This window comes from Amphiura filiformis, chromosome 16 (genome assembly GCF_039555335.1).
Source record: "Amphiura filiformis chromosome 16, Afil_fr2py, whole genome shotgun sequence".
Lineage (NCBI taxonomy): Eukaryota > Metazoa > Echinodermata > Ophiuroidea > Amphilepidida > Amphiuridae > Amphiura > Amphiura filiformis.
Window position 1 is genome coordinate 60,898,422 of NC_092643.1, and position 13,389 is coordinate 60,911,810.

Here is a 13,389-nt window from a genome sequence, read left to right on the forward strand (position 1 = left end):
ACTTATTTGCATCTTATCTCTCTCTACTCTGGTGTCGACTGCAGACGACAAGTTTAAAAAAATCAAAATGAGTACAAACAAGCCTAAGTATTGGTTCAGTGGTTTTTGAGATAGCTCTTGATAATATCTCAAAACTTGTACATTTAATGTTGAAGCCTATGGCTAGTATGCAGAACATTAAGGGTAGTCTTAGCGTGCAAGTGCACATGGGGGAGGGAGTAGAGAACTTTTCCCTGATAGATGAGATTAGCATGTTTGATATTCTAGTCATATGTGACAGAATCAAGGAGAATGAGGCCTTGTGTCATGTCAACATTAGAATTAGGAGCATTTAACGTAACCCAGTTTGCATGCAAATGTTAAAGTAGAATTAATAGCTTCGGGGAAACATATCCCAAGGATAATATCAGGATTCAGAGCATATAAGTTGCTCCAGTTTGATCTTAATGCTGTTAGAATATACCTCCAAGGAATGCTATGTTGATAAAGAAAATGAAATTTGACAATATTTTATAGCTTTTATACATGTACCATTTAAATTGATCACTGTTATGTGCCATGTTTGGTGGAAGCTTAAAGACTCCAGGCTTACAGTTTGTTGAAGTGGATCTATCTTCATTTAAGATTTAGAAGTAACATTTATGCAGCTTCTATCATTGTGCCAGCTCAGCCCTCAGGGTTTTGTGCCTTTCTTGGTGATACATGTTCTTTGTAAGTTTCATTTTTGCTTCTACAGATTTTCTGCAGGGTATCACTTCACACTTTTTTCCTGATATTCCACTTCTCCTGATCTTCCATCTTCTTTTCCGGGCAGAACAGGGCTGACATTGCCTCCTGATAGAGGTACAGGTCATAGGGAGAGGCATAAGCTCCTCAGTAACAAAAGTGTCAAGTAGTCCTTCTGATTGCTATTTTTTTTATATCATTGATTTTTTTCTCTTCATTTATTACAAAGTGCTTTTAAGGGTAGATGATGTGTTGTTGGTCGAAGCAACCAAAACAAAAATTGATTTTCATTATCTAAATCAATATATTATTGAAAAATAACACTTTGATGTTTTGCAAAAGTTCATTCTACAAGTCATATACTTTGAAAACATGCTTTGATTTATTATTGCCGATGAGTTATGTACATTTTACAAAAGTGTTGTTGTTTCAGCCCTTTTGACAACATAACTCAAGAATCACATTACCTTACCTACAAAAGTATATCTGTGATATAACTGATATTTGAATTCTTCTAGATGCTCGCTATGTATTGAGCAATGCAATTTATGCCAAATCTCACTACCATTCACAAGATGTTGTGAACTACCAAATCGCAACAATTTAAAATAGTTGCTAACCTTAACACTCAGAATTGCATAACACTATGGTAAATTTGCTATTTGGGGGAACAAATATAGTGTACCGTCAGCATTTTTAGGTAAGAGCCTGAATTCAAATGCTAATATGCGTCTATAAACTTGAGCTTTACAAAGGTTTGCTTATGCAGTGCTTGGAGCACATTTTTGGCTGCAACTCAAATAACAACACACTTCGAATAAGAGTTACCTGAGCACATTAGCCGCATAGAAAAATAATCCAGAGGTACAGTATTTGCCCTCCATGAGCGACATGCCAACATGGCAGAGTTGGTACTCTTTGGGCCTACCTCATTGGGAGGTACACTATTTGCCCTCCATGAGTGACACACAAACATGGCAGAGTCGGTACTCTTTGGTTCTACCTCATTGGGAGGTACACTATTTGCCCTCCATGAGCGACATACAAAAATGGCGGATTTGGTACTCCTTGGTTCTAAGTCATTGTTCCTTTTTGTGAAACCTGTTTTGAACGATATCATGTGATGGTAGTGCCTCTGTTGTTAATTACGCTTGCCGTTGTTGATGGATATGATGTTTAAAACAAGATGAAGGAACTTCTGCTAATTGAGTTTTTAGTAACCTGATTTCAAGTCGGTGCATGTTGTCTCATTATATACATGCATTATATTAATGGATTTCAACATGTCTTCTATCATGTTGTCTATAGAAAGTTGCATCCCAAGGTCATAGCTTCCAGAGTACAGTTTAGGGTGCTACTCAGGAGTGAAATTCTCGTAACATTTCCTATATCTTAAACAGGCTGTAGCAACTTCCCTGTACTTCACAATTACCATCATGTAAAACCATATATAAAGCTTGATACTCCATAAATTTTGCAACTTCTACAAAGGAATTTCCCTGAGTTACCTATTTATGCATGTTTCAATGTAAGATCAGTATTTTGACCCCATTATGGACCCCTTGGTGACAGATTTCCTCAGCTGCCCCCTTGATTACAAGAGTCTAGTTACACCACTGCTGTTTTGAGACCTGTTTGAAACCCTTGTCCCCCACTTACCCCCTAAATGTGTCAACCTTAATACACGCTTCAATTGCTGATATTTTTACTCCCATTTGGCCCATGATGGCAGATTTCCCCCAACTGCCCCTTCTCGAAAGTCTAGTTACGCCATGGATGTCTTGAGACCTGTAGGGGTTGTTGAGCTTTTAATGTGTGAATTCCTTTAGAATCTTAAATTAATTCTGACGAAAGTTAATTATCGCTGCTGCCATCCCCATGATTTTAGGATTATAGGGTTAAAGTTTAGGGTAGGATTAGGGTTAGGGTAAGTGTTGGGGCTAGTGAGAGTAGGTTTAGGGATAGAATTATGGTTGGAGTGACAGCAGTGACACTGAAAATGCTACTCAAATCTATTAATCACTTTTCACTGCCAACCATTAGCGTCAACCCATCTTGAAATGTGGGGAGGGGGCAATTGATCTGAATTATCAAAAAGTTGCTGAAAAGAACAAAAATGGGTTATTTTGCTGAAGTGTGGGGAAGACCCCCCTGCCTCTCGCAGGGAATGACGCTGTGAATTTTGAATATGGCAGCAATAAAACAACCATAAACTGATAAATGTTAAAATGCAAACCAATGCTATCTAAGGCTATCTGAAAATGAGGCTATATTAATTATTCTCATTAATGTTGTACCTGCAATCAAGGACAATTTATATGTTGGCACACTCTGGCATACTAAATGTAAATCGTCACCCCTCTCCCCTAGTTCAATGTTGATGAAAGCACTTCTGCCATTGGGCTCTCCAATCTCTCCAACATTGATTGAGGGGGAATGGTTATACTAATTTCACTGCACGATCAGAGTGGCAATGATGAGGTCCAACATATTGTCAAGGTGTGCCAACCGTTTGCCTTGATTGTGGATGTTTTTTCTTGAAGAACTTGAACATCACAAACATTTTTTGTGTGGAAATAACAGTTTATACACAAACAGGTGATACTCGCGCCAATCTGCATAATATATACGGCACCATCATGCTAAATGAGTTGTTTGTCACGCGATATCAATTTTCGTTTTTTTTAATATTCTGTCTAATAAATATAGCTAACGATAGTTTGGTGATTATGCTAAATATTAAACAGGAAGATCATGACTCAAACACCAACACTGAGCCTCTTATCAACTGCTTGCCAACTGAGATTCTTTTTTATCTTATTTTATAAAGGACCACTATTATGGCTTTAAAAATGAAACACTTTTGAAAATAATAGCATCTACAGTTTTTAAATATACTTACCCATACTCTGAGTGACCCAGATTTTGAATTTAAGGGATTTTTTAGCTGTATAAAACAGCTATTTTGGCCAAAATTTTGACTGAAATTTGTTTTTAAAATTCAGAAAAATTGTCAAAATATATTTGCAAAATATCTTCAGATTTTTTCTAAAATTTCAAGCTTTTTGTGATTTGTTAGGGTCATTTAACCTCTTTCAGAAAGACAAAGTCACAGACTGACTGACTTTACTTGGAATATCTGGTTGTCTGTAGAACCGGTTTGTTTTTCATCACCTTAAAACAAGGCTTAACTACATATATAATTTCCAATGTGATTCATTATTGAATTGAACTCATTAATGTCATCCCTGTCATCACCCCTGTGAACACCATAGACAGTCAGCGTGTTTCTAATGAGCACCGTGCTTTCACCTGTATTTTCAATCATCCATCAGCCATTTCACCATCATCCATTTACATTTTGATTGTAATGTGCAATAGCATGTTCTATTACTCGTCTGTATTACGGACATAATAATAACAGGAAGAACATCAAACATGTGTGCAAATTTACACATTACAAATAAGGACAAATCCCATTACTTTGAAAATGTTTGGTATGTTTGTCTTCTTCTTATCATGTCCACACATGCTAGATATTGTGTTTCCGCCAAAGCTGGACACAACTTCTTAGCAATATATCATTGTTCTCAAGGTCCTCGGCTTTGCATTCTTGCTCCGATAGAGATGCTTCATGGTTTGTGGTTCATTTCCACATATGCAGGTTGCATCTTCAGTGTTTAGATAGCCTTTGATTTTTTAGAGTCACTTTGCATTGGCCAGTACCAGCTCTCAGTCTGTTGGGGCATGTCCATTCAGCCTACTTTGAGTCGGCACCAGGGGGAAGTTCTTCTTTGGTTCTTATGGACATGGATGTTGTTTGTGGAAGATTTGCAAGCCTCTCTTTCCATAAGGCAGCTCTGGTACCTGCAGCTTGTGCACTTGGTTCAACTTTATTGAGGAAGCTTTTCCTAGACTTCAGCCGATTCTTTGCAGGTTCATGGCCGAATAGAGGGTGTTGCTCATCTGTGGTCTGGCGATGTTCTCTACTATTTGCTGCACAATGGATCTCTGGTGGTGCTATACCACATAATATGAATAGGCTGTCTGTTGATGTTGGTCTAAGACATCCAGTGATAAGCCAGCAGGTGGAATAATTGATGGCTCAGTGAATCTGTATGTTGGTAAACATGGTAAAGCTAGAGTGATTCTCTCGCCATGTGGGACTTGTCGGCAGTATTGCTGCATCACATGTTTGGGACTAAAAAAACCACCAAATTTATTAGGGGACACTTATAGGGGGCACTTATTAGGGGAGGTGTTGAGGGTGCTTATTAGAGGAGCTTATTATTATTGGGTGCTTATTACTGGAATGGTGTTATAATAGCATGCCTTAATTTCGCCACACACTAGACAGAATCAACCATGTTACTTTAATTAGTATGTTTTGACTGAAGATGAATACAAGGTTCATTCATAACATTCCTGTGCACATTACATATAGGTAATACACTTATTAACAAAGTGAGTAAGTAACATACATAACTTGTAGACTGGACCTAATGGTCCAGCAAAAAATTGTATGGAGCTACCCTGCTTTACACTGTCTTCTCTACACCTGGTGAACAGACCAGTACCACCTTAGCTCATCAATAATACGTAATGTACCGTAATACCGTTGACCAAGTTTCCTAGATACATCTTCACTCTTGATTGTTACTATTTGGTAGTGAATATTTTATGTGCCTGCTAGATATATTGGAAGGCATTTCAAAGCTAACAGCTTGGATGTTGATCTACAACTAATTGAATGCTTGGGGTTGTAGTATATCGGGCTGTTCCATTGAAAATCCACATTCCCCCTGTAGAAAATTTAGCTTAACTCTCTCTGAGCGGGTGTCGACTGCAGACAACAAGTTTCAAACTTTTTATGTTAATTCAAAATTTCAGAATTGTAAATTTGCATGACCATATTTGGAATCAGCATGAAAAATGCATTAAAATGAGTACAAACAAGCCTATAGTATTGGTTCGGTGGTTCTTGAGGTAGCTCTTGATATTTTGAGAAAATATCTCAAAACTTGAACTTTTTATGTTGACGCCTATGGCCAGCACGCAGAGCATTAAGTCTTTCACAGAAGGGATATGATTTTCACTAGAATTGGCTAGGGTTAATTATTTTAAAACCCATACTCCCTCTGTTTTATGACTTTACCTATATCTTCCACAACTGGAGTAAGTATTTCAAATGGAAGTTACCAAATTGTCTAGTCTATTTGAAACCGGGGGGGGGGGGACATAGTAAGGCATACGGGGATGTGCCGCCAAAATGGGTTACTTATTCACCAAAAATCCTTAGATAAGGGTCCAATTTTGGTCAAAAAATTCTTAAAAGATGGTCCCATTTTACAGAAATTGTGAAAAAAATTAAAAATCAGCCATTTGTGACGTAGAAAAATCAATAGAAATTGGTCTCGATTTGCAAAAATTTCTGAAAAAACAGTCAAATTAGCCATTTTTTGAGGGAGAAAAATCCTTACATATGGGTAGGGGTTTCAGACTTGGCCGCACACCCTGTCACCCCCCGGGTTTAAAACCCATACCACCTCTGTGGAAGACTTTAGCTAAATCTTCCACAGGGGGAGTGTGGATTTCAACTGGAATGGCCTAAATATCCGATGTTTACACCACATGGCAGTTGCAAATTGCTAGCTATGATGAATTTTGCTACCTCTGATGAAAATCCTATCGTGGGTGGATATTTAGTCGTCACTTTGAGTGGTATACATGAAAGTAAACAAGTTAATGTGGGAGGAAAGGATCTAGGAATGTAATTTAAATCATCAACATTTACGTAATATAATGCAATATTGTTAGAAAATCTGAAAGAATTTGTCCTCAAAAATGTTTGAAACGTTGTATTGTTGATCTACTTGGATCATTGAAAGGTCTTGTTAGGGAGTGTTCATGAATTTTAAGTATTCAATTGTGTACTCAGATCAACAAAATCTGTGCACTTTACAATTTGGATGTAACGCTAACTCCAATGAGTAATAACTGCAAATAGTCATTTTCAGCTAATATGTTTATAACATATTTTTGGTTTCTTTTTTAGGACATGAAGGGTTCAAAGCGGGATCAAAAAATTTTAGACCATAAAAAGGGGTATCAAAAAAAATCCACACTTTTTTAGGGGGGGCACTAAAAAAATTTGATGTCGGAGGTTCTAACTTTACCCCCCCTCCCCCCAAGTATTTATGAATACTCCATTATATAAATACTTAAACTGGGTAAACGATACCTTCATATGAAAATAAGAATAAAATGTACAAATATAAACATATTAAAATAGGCCTATATAAACAAATGTAAGAAAACAATACCAAACAAATCTATTTCCAGACACCCTACATTGTTACAAATTGTGTAATTGTCATGGTTACTTCAAAGATACCTTCATATGAAAATAAGAATAAAAATACCCAAATAAACATATTAAAATGTACAAATAAAACAACACCAAAATAAAATCTATTTTTATGCACCCCACATTGTTTATATCTTTAAAAGTGTGTAATTGCCATGGTTACTGAACACAAACTTATCCGAAACCACGTCAGCACACGGGCATTCCACAACGGGATGACGTCACTAGACCATCTCCTTTCAACTGGAAAAACTTTGCTATTCAAAGCTGGTCATGGAACTGCGCTTCCATATTGGAGTCAAGGTTGAACTTTGTGGTTGTCTAAGTTAATTGTTCATAAAAATACCAACTTTTTTGAAAAGTATTGAAGCGGAAAGTTTTTGACGAAATGTGGATTCTATGCCAGTGAAGATATTTTACGCTTCCCATAATGCATTTCTCCCATTTCAATTTTCTGTACTGATTTGCTCTCTAGTGCAACATGGGTCGATAGTGACGAAATGTACCTCAATGAACAGAGCACATCCAGATCTTGCAAACAAGTTGAAAACATGTTTATTTTTTGACTATCTACCCATGTTAAGCCAGTCTAAAAAAATGAAAACAGGGATCTTGTACAGAGTAGTGTCATTTGATGAAATGGGATGATGTTGCAAAGGATTCTGGGAAGGTTAAGATATCCTTTCTGATTCTATGCCAACTTTGAGTAAAATTAATATGTTTTATACCTGTAATTTGGTTGATTTGCTCTTCATCAGAAACTTGTCATGCAGGCATATACCGGTATGATTATAAGCATTATAAAGTGTGTGTGTTTTAATTATTTTGCTTCATATTGGGAATTATTAAAATGATTGTCACTTCTTAGGCAATGGTTGTTCTTGCATGGAATTAATATTTTCCTATTTTTAATAGTTGTGAAGCCTGCATGGGTGCAATACCAGGTTATGTTGAACTTTACCCCTACTAATGTAGCAGTATGACTTTGACACTGAGAATACCAAGGTAGGCCAAAAGTTTTGGTATAAGGTTTTGGACCAAAACCTATAGCCTATACACACATACTGAACTGTGTATCTGATGTGTAGGTAGAAATTTCATGATGGCCCACTTTTGGGCTTTTTGTATTTCATTGTAATAATGCCAATGGCAGCTATTGCTGCATGGTCCATACACATAAGCTGTTCTTGCATCGTACAACTATATGTCACTGAACCTGAACTGTGTACCTGTTGTGCCATTTGTGGGAGATCTATGATGGGACACACCAGGAAATACCCAACTATAATTGCCACTGAATACCATAACAGAGCTAAAAGTATAACAATTTAATTTCACAAATTTTGTGAGGAGCTCATTTTCATGATTTAAATTTCCACAAATCACATGTTTTGTTCTGTTTAAGTTTGGCAAATTCGGAGGCAAATGATGAACTTTTTGGGTTAGCAATGATGAAGTTGGTGATTTTGTATCAATTTATGAAAAACAAGTTCATGTGAACATTTATCATTTTGAGAATAGACTTGAAATATGATTGAATTGAATACTTTGAGTTGTATCGATCCACTGATGCTTGACTGTGTGTATGTAGTTGACTGTGTAGTGCAGGTACCAGAAATAGCTTACAAAGTAGTTGTACTAGTCATAAGTGTATTGGAGTAGCTTTCTGACAGTAGATTGCAACTTTCATTGAAGGAAACATTTATTGGATTTTTATCTTTACTATGATGAGTGGAATTTATATGTAGATAGGAGAAAACATGTGATGCTTAATGACTTTGGAAAGGTAATTTAATATAATTGATTGTTAACGCACATCAGAACTGCATGTATGGTTCGCTAGGGATAGTTGAATTGGACAAGATATTTTGTTACCAAAAATGGATATAATTTACTTTTTTACTATAGGGGTGTGTTTGTGTTGTGTGTCGGACACCTGTGGGGTGTGCATGGGGGTGAGTGTGTGGGGTGTGTATGCAACCTGCAAATATTCAAAAGGTCCACTATTTCCCCAAAGGTAAAAAAAATGTTTTTTTATGTTTTTTGATCAAAAAAACTTCAAATCAAAATGGTTTTTAATACATCTTATATGTGTACATCCATATCAAAAACGATGCACTTGTCGGCTGCTACATGTACCTCATTTCACATAGTAGATAGAAATAAATACCAGACTCATCTCAAGTGGAGGTCATTTCAAATCATCCCCTAGTGATGGTTATGGAATGTTCTCTGTATTAAATAAGCCATGTGACCTGGGATTGATATAAAGTGACCCTCACTTGAAATGAGTTTGGTATTTATTCCCAGTTATTATGTGAAATGAGACACATGTAGCAGCCAACAAGTGCATCCTTTTGATATGGATGTACACATATAAACAAACACTGAAGGGCTGTGCAATAATTATCTGGGTGGGGGAAAAAGAGGGGATGAAGCAATTTTTGGTATGCCAAGAGTGGGGCATGTTTTTGTGGCATGCCATGGTTGGGGGGGGCAAACATTTTGGAGGACCAGTTTGAAATTTTGAAATAATGAGCTGAACTTTGAAAATATTTACAGAGGCAGTGAACTGAATGTAAACTACAGCATGACAATTGGTATTGTCATGATTGTATGTGGTATTGTAAACAGGATACACAATTTTTGTGTTTTCGATTAGCAGTCAGATATTTTGCATCAGGGCAAAATAAACCAACAATGATTTATGTGTAGGTGGGTGGTTGGAAAAGTAGATTATACTTTTGGTCTTACTGTGAACCTTTGTGTCCGTCTCCTATTGTATTGTCACTATTGTGGGACATTTTGGCAGGATTTTTTATTTTCATGCTTTTTGCAATTAAGGTTTTCTGTCAAATTTTAAATTGTGTCTATTGTTATGATTATAATACATGTATTCACTTTCCTCTCTATCAATGAGTTGAAGTTGAACCCTCTATACATGGGTGTTGATTGCAGACGGCAAGTCTCAAATTTTCTTGAAAATTAAAAAAAAATGCAGAATTGTACATTTTCATGTCCATATTTGGAATCAGTATGGAAAATGCATTAAAATTAGTACAAAGAAGCCCACTGTAAGTTCAGAGGTTCTTGAGATAGCTCTTGGTATTTAAAAAAAAATATCTCAAAAGTTTTTATGTTGAACTTGAAAACAATAATTTTGTTTGTTTATTTGTTTGGATTTACACTGTATAGCGTAAAGCTAGTACCTACATGAGCCTTGTTCAGATGGGCTTAGAGTTTAGGTCATGGTAGGGTACCATTAAGCTACCTCTGAGATAGTACCTCTGAGGTAGCTTGGTGTTAACACCCATCTGAACAAGTATCGTGTTAAGAACCACAGAGTTCAAGGGTGGTCTTAACCCTGGAATTATGGAAACTTGGGGTCTCATGACTTCTAAAATTGTTGGTCTAAAGTATATAAAAGTATACTACATATTTAGAATGGAAATGACTTGATGAATCCCTCTGTGAGGTCAAATTTGGGCAAAAATGCTCAGTTTTGGAGAAAATCCCCCCAAAAAAAAACCAGGGTTAGACCAACAATTTAGAAGTTATGAGACCCAAAAGTTTCCATAATTCCAGGGTTCAGACCACCCTTAACAAGAAAGATTTACCACTGAGAAGTGCACTCACATAAAGTGATCGCTGCAGTTAATACGGAGTGCTTAGACCGTGTGGACAAGTATCAGTGTTAAATGATGTTCTCGCATTACCTCCATGTTTAAGCTCACACATAGGTAAACTCCCATCTGAACAAGCCTTTTTTTGATATAAACACTATATAGTTAAAGGTGAACCTCATTGAAAATAAAGTTATATATCAATGGAAAGCTTATAATGTCAGGATACTAAAAACTATTTTTTCCGATTTTTTTGATGGCCAATAAAGCTGAAAAATTAAAAAAACGAATGAATTTTTGGTCTTTTTTAAGGCGCCCAAAAAGCACCCAAATCAATCATCTATGACCTTGGGAATGCTCGTGACGTAAGCTCAGGGTTCGCAGTCACGTGATCCTGCTCGGAAACATGTAAACAAGACTTGCTTCCTGTACTTTGCAAGCTGCCCGGCAAGTCTGATTTTCACAAAAAAGTTTGAAATTAGAGGAATTTTCAAGTTGCTGGTTCCTTCTATATATATTAGAAATAATAGAATTATTGTCAACACGTAAATTTTCCGTAAATTTCTGACAAAATCAGTCATAACTAGCTGGGTATAATTGGGTAATTGAGTTTGAATTTCGCGCTGGGATCAATTCCACGCGCAAATGCTTGCTGCTGCCGTTCATGTCATGGACTGAATAAACATGATCGAATAACAAATTAAATACTTTCATGAAAGTTCATCTGTGTTGGTATAAATCATGATTTTGATTTAAACTTTTGATCAAACACAAGGAATTAATTCCTACTCGGAATTTTCAGATGGTACTCCATCTTTCATCAGCGAGTGATACAGTCACTCACTCGCTGATGAAAGATGGAGTACCATCTGAAAATTCCGAGGTAGGAATTAATTCCTTGTGTTTGATCAAAAGTTTAAATCAAAATCAAAATTAAATACTTGTTTGTGACATTCCCTATTCTTGATTCATTTTAAAATATCTGATTAAAAAATATCGTCTTGCAGTATAGAAAATTAATAAAAAGCCGCTTGATTTCATCAAATCCAGCCCATATAAACTTGGTTTTCATATTTAGCGCATTGCGGTAATACATTCTTTCCACACAATCACGATTGAAAGAAACAGATATTTTATTATAAAATAAATACAATTTGGGCTTGATAGACCATTATTTGACGGAATTCTGAAATCTGAATAAAATTAAAATATTGTCACTTGTGTCACGATGCTTTAATGATAGTACAATCAGTATACGGTACTGAAAAGTGAACCATTCATGTTTTATGGATTACTGCACATGATGCGTAAATTGCTGCTGAAGAAGGGACCCGACAGGTGGTTCCAGGGTTTATGCACAAACACAGTGACTCGCTTCGTCCTGCTTGCGTGTGTTTCAGCAGATTTGATCAATCGTTATCTTATATTTGGAACATTTACAGGAATAAATTTTGCTGATGAAGTAGCAATAAGTTGGAAATATCAGAATGTGAATATAAAATCGGTCATTTTGTCTGCAAGTACAGTACAGTCGCGGATACTGAACACTCGGCGCCGGACTCGGCGACTGAGTCTCGGTCAGTCACGCACTGTGTTCATCCCGTATGTATCTCACGAGTTCGCCTATCATACATGACCGATTGTAAAGCTAAGAAATAATTAAAACATCCTGTACATGTACCTTATTCTATTCCTTCATTTTCTCATTGTGATAAGTTCATCTCAACTTGGTGTGACGATCTGAACTGGTAGCACTAGCAGTTATTTTTGCAATCTGTTTTCATTCCGGTTCTTGGCGAATCTTTGCTCTTCGTGCTTTACTGTAATATTCCCTATGCATATCAGTGATATCGTGGATGGCTTGGACTTTCCCAAATCACCCCGGCCAGCACTTTTTTAAATCCACACACTTTATTCAGGAACTTCATTCTTGATTTGATCATGATGTTTCCTTCATGTTATTCTTATTAATATTGAAGATATTTTTCATGTAAAGTAAGTTGACAATGACTGAATTCGTGCATTGGCCCGATGCATGCCACAGTAATGCATGGACATTGTGTTTACAATCAAACCCGAAGTAACTGTGTGTCCCTCGGTTGGCGTCATCAACGAAAAGCGCCCAATTTGAACGATTTCGTTTTGTAATTTAGGGGGGGGGGGTGCCAATATCCAATCTTTGCATGGAGATTATGTCTAGCCTGGTACGTTAGGCAAATAAAAAATATTCTTTTCTGCTTCCTGATATCATAAGCTTTCCATTGATATATAACTTTATTTTCAATGAGGTTCACCTTTAAGCTAAAACTAATGTCATGTTCATAGCATGAAGCTTGATGACTTTTCAATATACAAAAAGTAACATAATGACATTTTATTATTCATGATCCGTTACTATTCTGAGAAATCGACTAATTAGAGTTTCTACTAATGTGAGAATGAATGAGGATTAATGTTATTTGACAAGTATCAATTGCGCTGGTCCATTTGAAATCCATACACCCCCTATGGAAGACATGACTTTAATCTTTCACACAGAGGGTGTGCATTTCACACATGGAGTGTGCATTTGGAATACCTCAATAATTAATATAAATTATAATATAAATTATAAAAATGTTAATTTATATTGACTAAAGAGTGCATAAAGTACTTCCAATTATTTGAATGATT

General features: G+C 36.3%; 1 long non-coding RNA gene across 3 annotated transcripts in view; it reads left to right on the forward strand.

The window, feature by feature from the left end:
* LOC140136297 (uncharacterized) overlaps window positions 1-13,389 on the forward strand; it is a 272,880-nt gene that overhangs the window by 69,590 nt on the left and 189,901 nt on the right. The window contains exon 1 of one of the 3 annotated variants that reach the window (XR_011856644.1): window positions 8,745-8,879. The exons of the other annotated variants lie outside the window; for them this stretch is intronic. This is a non-coding gene — a long non-coding RNA (uncharacterized lncRNA). Of the gene's footprint in view, window positions 1-8,744; window positions 8,880-13,389 lie in introns of those variants that run through there. 3 annotated transcript variants of the gene reach the window in all.